The sequence below is a fragment of the Lutra lutra genome, chromosome 6 (genome assembly GCF_902655055.1).
Source record: "Lutra lutra chromosome 6, mLutLut1.2, whole genome shotgun sequence".
In the NCBI taxonomy this organism is placed as follows: domain Eukaryota; kingdom Metazoa; phylum Chordata; class Mammalia; order Carnivora; family Mustelidae; genus Lutra; species Lutra lutra.
In genome coordinates this window covers 3,131,492-3,138,132 of record NC_062283.1, presented here as the reverse complement: position 1 = coordinate 3,138,132, position 6,641 = coordinate 3,131,492, and positions in this window count along the sequence as shown.

Here is a 6,641-nt window from a genome sequence, read left to right as displayed (position 1 = left end):
GGTTTGACTCTGCTGCTTAATTTTTAACTTCATTTTCAAGTTGTCACCGATAAAATGAGTATCTCAAAGAGTGACATCATGTTTTTCTGCTTTGAACTGTGCATACAACCAAAAAAGTCACAAGCATTTTTCCTGAAAGGAGGTGGCATATTGTGGATGAAAGACCAAGGCTCCCAGAGTTAGAGGGATGAGGTGAAAGGTGAACCCCATCTTCACTTCTAGCATTTTCTGCGGCCTAAGACAAGTCGCTCATCCTCTGTGAATTTCATTAGTAAAGCAAGGGTTATAACACCCAACTCATGGAGTCATTATGCGAATTAAATGAAACACTCATGCTGACTGGTAGTCGGTTTTCCATAAATGAGATGTTTCCACTAAGGGGTTCTGCTAAGTTGTCTAGACTTTCCTTAAGTTTTTGGTGCCCACATTCCTATAAACTTATAAAAAGTTTATAACTTATAAAAAGATAATCCAATATCTTTTCATGAAACTACCCTTTGTTGGGGAACATCATCAAAACTTGTGGCCACCGACTGACCCCTAAGCTAGGCTTGGACACTCAGAGGCTCCTCGGCCTCTCCTCTGTCCCGAGAGTGTGGGTCCCACTTACCTTTTCTGCTCCCAGAGGCCGCTACAAGGACATAACCTTGAGATGGTGATGTGGTGTTGAGAACACCTGTAGGATATATGGCTGAGCCCAGTAAGGGCCTCTTTATAAACTTCTAAGATTTGGAAAGGGGGTTCAGAGATCTTTTTCTGTCACTCATGATAAGGGTCATTCCCTTTGCTGTTATTAAAACAGCCACCGGCTGACCTGGAGTGGCCGCATCTGTCTTCAGTCTTTTCTTGTCCTCTGAATACAGGGGCCGGTTTCCGATTACCCACAGGATGCTCCCAAGAGGGAGATAAATCAACACCCTACACTTCCTTCCTGTTTCTTATCTGAGCCTGCCATTCTCCAATCTCTGCTTGACTCCTGATTCTTGGATTATGTCTTACTTACGAATTTTATTTTTTGGTTTGTGGTTGCTACTGGATATTTCCAGCCTGATTTTGACCCTTATAAAATGAGGTGGGGTCCCCCTTCTGTCACATTATTAGCTTCAAACTGCCTTCACGGTGTTTCCTTGTGCGGTCGGCCTCACCATGCTCCCCCAAAGAGCCTACTGGAGCCAGCACCTTAGTTTAGCTACTTCATGTTTTGGTTTTAGCTTCCTGTCATTGCTGTAATAAATTAACATGAAGTTAGTGACTTAAAACCACATGTAATTACTCTCGCGGTTCTGGAGGTCAAAAGTCCAAAATGGGTTTCACTGGGCCCCAAATCAAGGGTTCTACAGGGCCACACTCTCCCTGGAGGCTTCAGGGGAGAAGCCATGTCCTTACCTTTTCCAGCTTCTAGAGGTCATCTGCTTTCCTTGGCTCACAGCCCCTTCTCACATTCTGAAAGGCACCAGTAAAACATCTTGAAATCTTTCTAACTCTGACCCTCGTGCCTCCCTCTTTATAAGGACCCTTATACTTACATGGGGCTCACTTGGAAAATCCAGGAGAGTCTTCCCATCTCAAAATCCCTGACTTAATCACGCATGGAATGTGCCCTTTGCCACACAAACTAACGTATTCACAGGCTCCAAGGACCGGAACCTGGAAGTCTTTGAGCAACATTATTCAGTCCACTTTTAAGTCACAGAGGAGTAGCGGGGAGAGTTGAAACAGTAGTTCCTTCCTCCCTTTAATGAAAATTCTGGTTATTGACTTATTGTAAAGTCATCGAGTACCTGAATAGCCAAGAAAAATGGCTAAAAAGAAGACATATGAGGACTTCTTTTTTTTTTTTTTTTTGCCTAGTCTGCCCAGAAGAAGGTGTGACATTTTCTAATTTGCTTGCAGACACAGCATGACGTGGCAGTAGTCCCGGTAGAAAAGATAGCCAAGGGGTGCCTGGGTGGCTCAGTGGGTTAGGCGTTTGCCTTCAGCTCAGGTCACCATCACAGGGGCCTGGGATCCAGCCCTGCATCAGGTTGCCTGCTCAGTGGGGAGCCTGCTTCTCCCTCTCCATCTGCCTGCTGCTGCGCCTGCTTATAGTCTGTCAAATAAATAAAATCTTAAAAAAAAAAAAAAAGGTAGCCGAGACTGATTCTCCCCAAATAGGAGTAAATATACTAAAGGAATATCCCCAGTGTCCAATGCCAAAACTAAGATTCAAACTATATTCTTCAAGCTGCATATTTTGTTTAAATAGTATAATCATATAGTTGAGTTGTGCAAGTTCCCTGCAGGGATCCTGTGTGTTTTGAAAATTGCTATATTCACAGCTCCTGGCACAGTATCTGGCCTATGGTATGTGTTCATTAAACATTCATTTACTGGGTGAATGAATTTTTTTTAAAGAATTTTTTTTAAGATTTTATTTATTTATTTATTTGACAGAGATCACAAGTAGGCAGAGAGAGGAGGGGGAGGCAGTTTCCCTCCTGAGCAGAGAGCCTGATGTGGGGCTCAATCCCAGGACCCTGGGATCATGACCTGAGCCGAAGGCAGAGGCTTCAACCCACTGAGCCACCCAGGCGCCCTTGGGTGAATGAATTTTTGAGTCACACTCACCAATAAGAATCAAGATTTCTGTAGCTGGTCCGAGCCTTTCACCCTCCATCATTATTTTCACGTAACAAAGTGTTGTTAAATCAACTCCCAGAGTTATGTACTAAAAGAACAAGTATCTATAACTTACGTGTAAATATCAAGAGTAATATAGCCGAAAAAATCAGAGGTCCTTAGAAAGTTAGGTCTTTCTGGCCTGCCATTAGCTGTTTCCAATCAGAGCCAATGCCACACTCTCTTTTGAGAATTTACTATATTCCAGATGTGGTGCTAGCTTCTGAGAACACCTATTTGTTTAAGACCTGAACCATGACTCCACGGAGGTCGGAGTCCACTGAGTGAGACTATACACAGACAGACAACTGGGGTGAAAAGTGAAGAAAACAAACAAGACATGCGTGCACAGAGATACCAGGAGAGAGAGGCTGAGGACCCCACCAACACAAGGGTATCAGGGGAAGGCTTCCAGGAGGAGGCACGGCTGTGGTCAGTCTTCACAGGTGGTGTGGGTGAGTCAGTGATGTAGGCGAAGGACCTTCTGGAAAGAGCAAAGGCACAGAGGTGTGGTGTGGGGAATTGCAATCGTTCAACACGACCAGGGATTAAAGTGCAAAGGCACAAAGGGGATTTGGAGAACTGACTGCAAATATGGGAAAGGTTTTTTCTTTTAATCAATTGCTTTCCCCAGTTGTAGAAATAACTGGCCAGGAGAGGAAATAGAAAAGTGTTTTTGATGTTCTCTAGCAACAAAAACTGTGAAATTTTTCAGAATCGTTTGAGCAAGAAAAGTGTGACTCAGAGAAAGAAAATAATAAAATTTTATTAAAGGACATAAAACAAGACCTGGCTAAATGGAACTATGTACTATATTGCTGGGTGGGAGCACTTAATATAAAAAAAAATGTTGATCCTCTCCAAATTATTAAATATATTCAGGAGTGCCTTGGTGGCTCAGTGGGTTAAAGCCTCTGCCTTTGGCTCAGGTCATGATCCCGGGGTCCTGGGATCAAGCCCCTCATCAGGTTCTCTGCTCAGCAGGGAGCCTGCTTCCTCCTCTCTCTCTGTCTGCCTTTCTGCCTACTTGTGATCTCTGTCAAATAGATAAATAAAATCTTAAAAAAAAAAACGAAAAAAAACTCTCCAAAAGAGGACTTCCACTTCTTAAAAAAAAAAGCCCATCAACAGGAGACTGATTAAACAGATTGCAATACATCTTTATGTAAGAAAAAGTGAGCAAGAGTTTGAAAGAATGAGTTGCATCTGTACCATATGACTTGGATGCTTTTGTATAATGTCATAGAATTTAAGTGAGTAAAGCAGATGCAGGCTATATAGAAAGGGACCCCATTTTTCCCTAAATATTTACACATGAAAAATCAGGATCTATGTATAATTTTTGTTTGTATGAGGTTCTGGGAGTCAGACCTGGCTGTTAACTTTGGTTATCTGGTTTGGGTAACTAATGAGTTGGTTGAAAAAACAAACAAACAAACAAAAAACTGTAAAACTACACAAAAAGGTAACTACAAAAATGTCAGCATTTATAGCCTACGCCTGTAGAATTACATGTGTTCATATGTGCATAAATATACGTGTATATGTTTGTCTATGTGTATGTGTATATATACAGGTATAGGCATGTATTTCTACGCATACATGTACACACATGCACATACATGGAAAGAGAGCGAGAGAGTCACAGGCGAACATAATTAGCTTGGTGGAGAGGGATAAGCCAAACTTTCTTACTTAGGTTTTTCCTATATTGTTTAAAGTTCTACACAAAGACTATTTATTTATTCTGTAATCAGAAAAAGAAAAAGCCCATTTTGATTTTAGAAAAACCTGAAGCACCCGGATCATACACTAAGTCAGGGAATAGTGGGAAGTCTGGGGGGAGAAGTCAGCAAGACCAGGTCACAAAGGCCTTTTATGTAATGTCCTGGGGCACGAATTATATCTTGTGGTTCCTATACATCCTCAACACAAAGGTATGCAGACACAGAAATAGGAATGCATGGGCAGGGCAACCAAAAAAATGGTTAAAAATAAGACAAATGGGGACTTTTTTTTTTTTTTTTGCCTGGTCTGCCCAGAAGAAGGCAGGAAAAAAACAAAATATTTTTCTGAAGTGCCAGTTTTATGCAATACTTTGAGGAACATGTATTTATTTATTTGACACAGAGAGAGAGCACAAGTGGGGGGAGTGGGAGAGGGAGATGCAGATTCCTCCTCAGAGCGAGGAGCCTGACCAGGGGCTCCATCCCAGGGCCCTGAGCCAAAGGCAGATGCTTATCTGACTGAGCCACCCAGGTGCCCCTTTTTATTTGTTTTAAACAATTCCAGTCAAATATAAAAATTGCGTGAATTCTACAAGAAAAAATACAGAGACATGAAAAGGAATCCATGCCAGGCTTTCCTGTGTTACACACCCAGATCCACTCTGCGGTTAAACATAATCTAGTGAAAAAAAAAAAGTGACTAGGAATGATTAAAATGTTTTAAGCCAGCATGAGGCATGATCAGGTTTATACTTTTAGGAAGTTATTGTCTGGTGGTTGTGTCTGATGAATGAGAGTATGTATATCCCTAACTGAAAAGTACTACCAAGTGAGAAACTCAGGGTGGGACTAACAGAATGACACTAGACTTGTGATTCCAAGAAGGAGACAGAGGCAGACAAGCAGTGATGAGTACAAAGGCTGAACCACAGAAGTTTCACACTGCATCATAGAATTTAATCCCAATTCTGGCTGCAAAATGACTCCGAGGTAGAAAGAAGTTGGTAAATAGAGAGACATCCAGATCAAGGTCCCCAAGGATTTGAACAGTCGCCAGCATTTGCCTCAAATCCCCAGGGGTTCTCCAAGTAAGTAAAGAGGAATTATTTCTATAAGGCCAGAGGCCTTCAGTTGGGACCTTGACCTTGGATGTGGCATGCACCATTAGAAAAGACTGATTCTACCCCATTGTCCCAGGTGAAAAGGAGGCTATGGAACCTCTTTCTTACCTTTTCCCTAGACCTGCAACCCAATCACAGCCTTTAAGACCTGAGGCTCCAGATGACAAGAAGAGACAGAGAGGGACCAACCCAAGGGCACCAAGAACAGAGCAGCTTCTGCTAGAATTTTAAGATAAAGAGAGACTCTTAAAAGCTACCATGGAAAGCTAACATATTATCTGTGCAACTTTTTTATCCAAACAACAGATGGGACCATGAAGGAACACTCAACAAAGTAGAATACAACAAAAGAGAGGCATAAATCTCTTGTATTTGTCCTGCTCAGGATTTGTGGTGTATTTGTGATTTGAGAAATCCATGTCCTTGATTCCAAAAAATTCTCAACTGCTATCTCTCCAGATACTTTTGTTCTACTCCTCTGGATTGACCAATTATTATAGATATACAGAATCCCTGGTCTAGCTTTGGCTTTTAGCTGCATTTTCATGTATGTTTTTCTTGTCTTTTCTGTTCTGCATTCTGAGCAAATTCCTCAAAATTTTCTTCCACTACCCTAAGGCAGCACATCTGAAATTTATTGTGCATATGAATTACCTGGAGGAATTTATGAAAGTGTTAAGTATCTTGGTGTGTCAGGGGTGGGCCTAAAGTTTAGAGTTTCTGTGAAGCTTCCAGAACAAGGCTGATCCTGAAGATATTAGCCCTCTGCTATTTTGTGTAGAAATGTTCTTATTCTCTCTTTTGTCTACAATTTTGTCTCTTATTCTCTCTTTTGTTTACAATTCAGTCTGGGAATGATATTTAGTCTAAGATTTATCTCAGCAATAAGGTTTCTTCTTTCAAGGCCTATATTTTTTCTCGTATTTCTAAAATGGTCAATTTTTCTTATTTAATTTGACCTATTTCAGTTTCATCATTTCCTGGTGTCTTTAAGCAGAAATGAATCTTTCACTTATTTCCTTGAGCATCCTAAACATAGTTATCTTTGTCTGACTTTAAAATTATTTTCATCTGGAGTAAATTCGCATGCCATTTGTGGAGTTTGATCACGGTCTTTTGGGTTTAGGTTACTTCA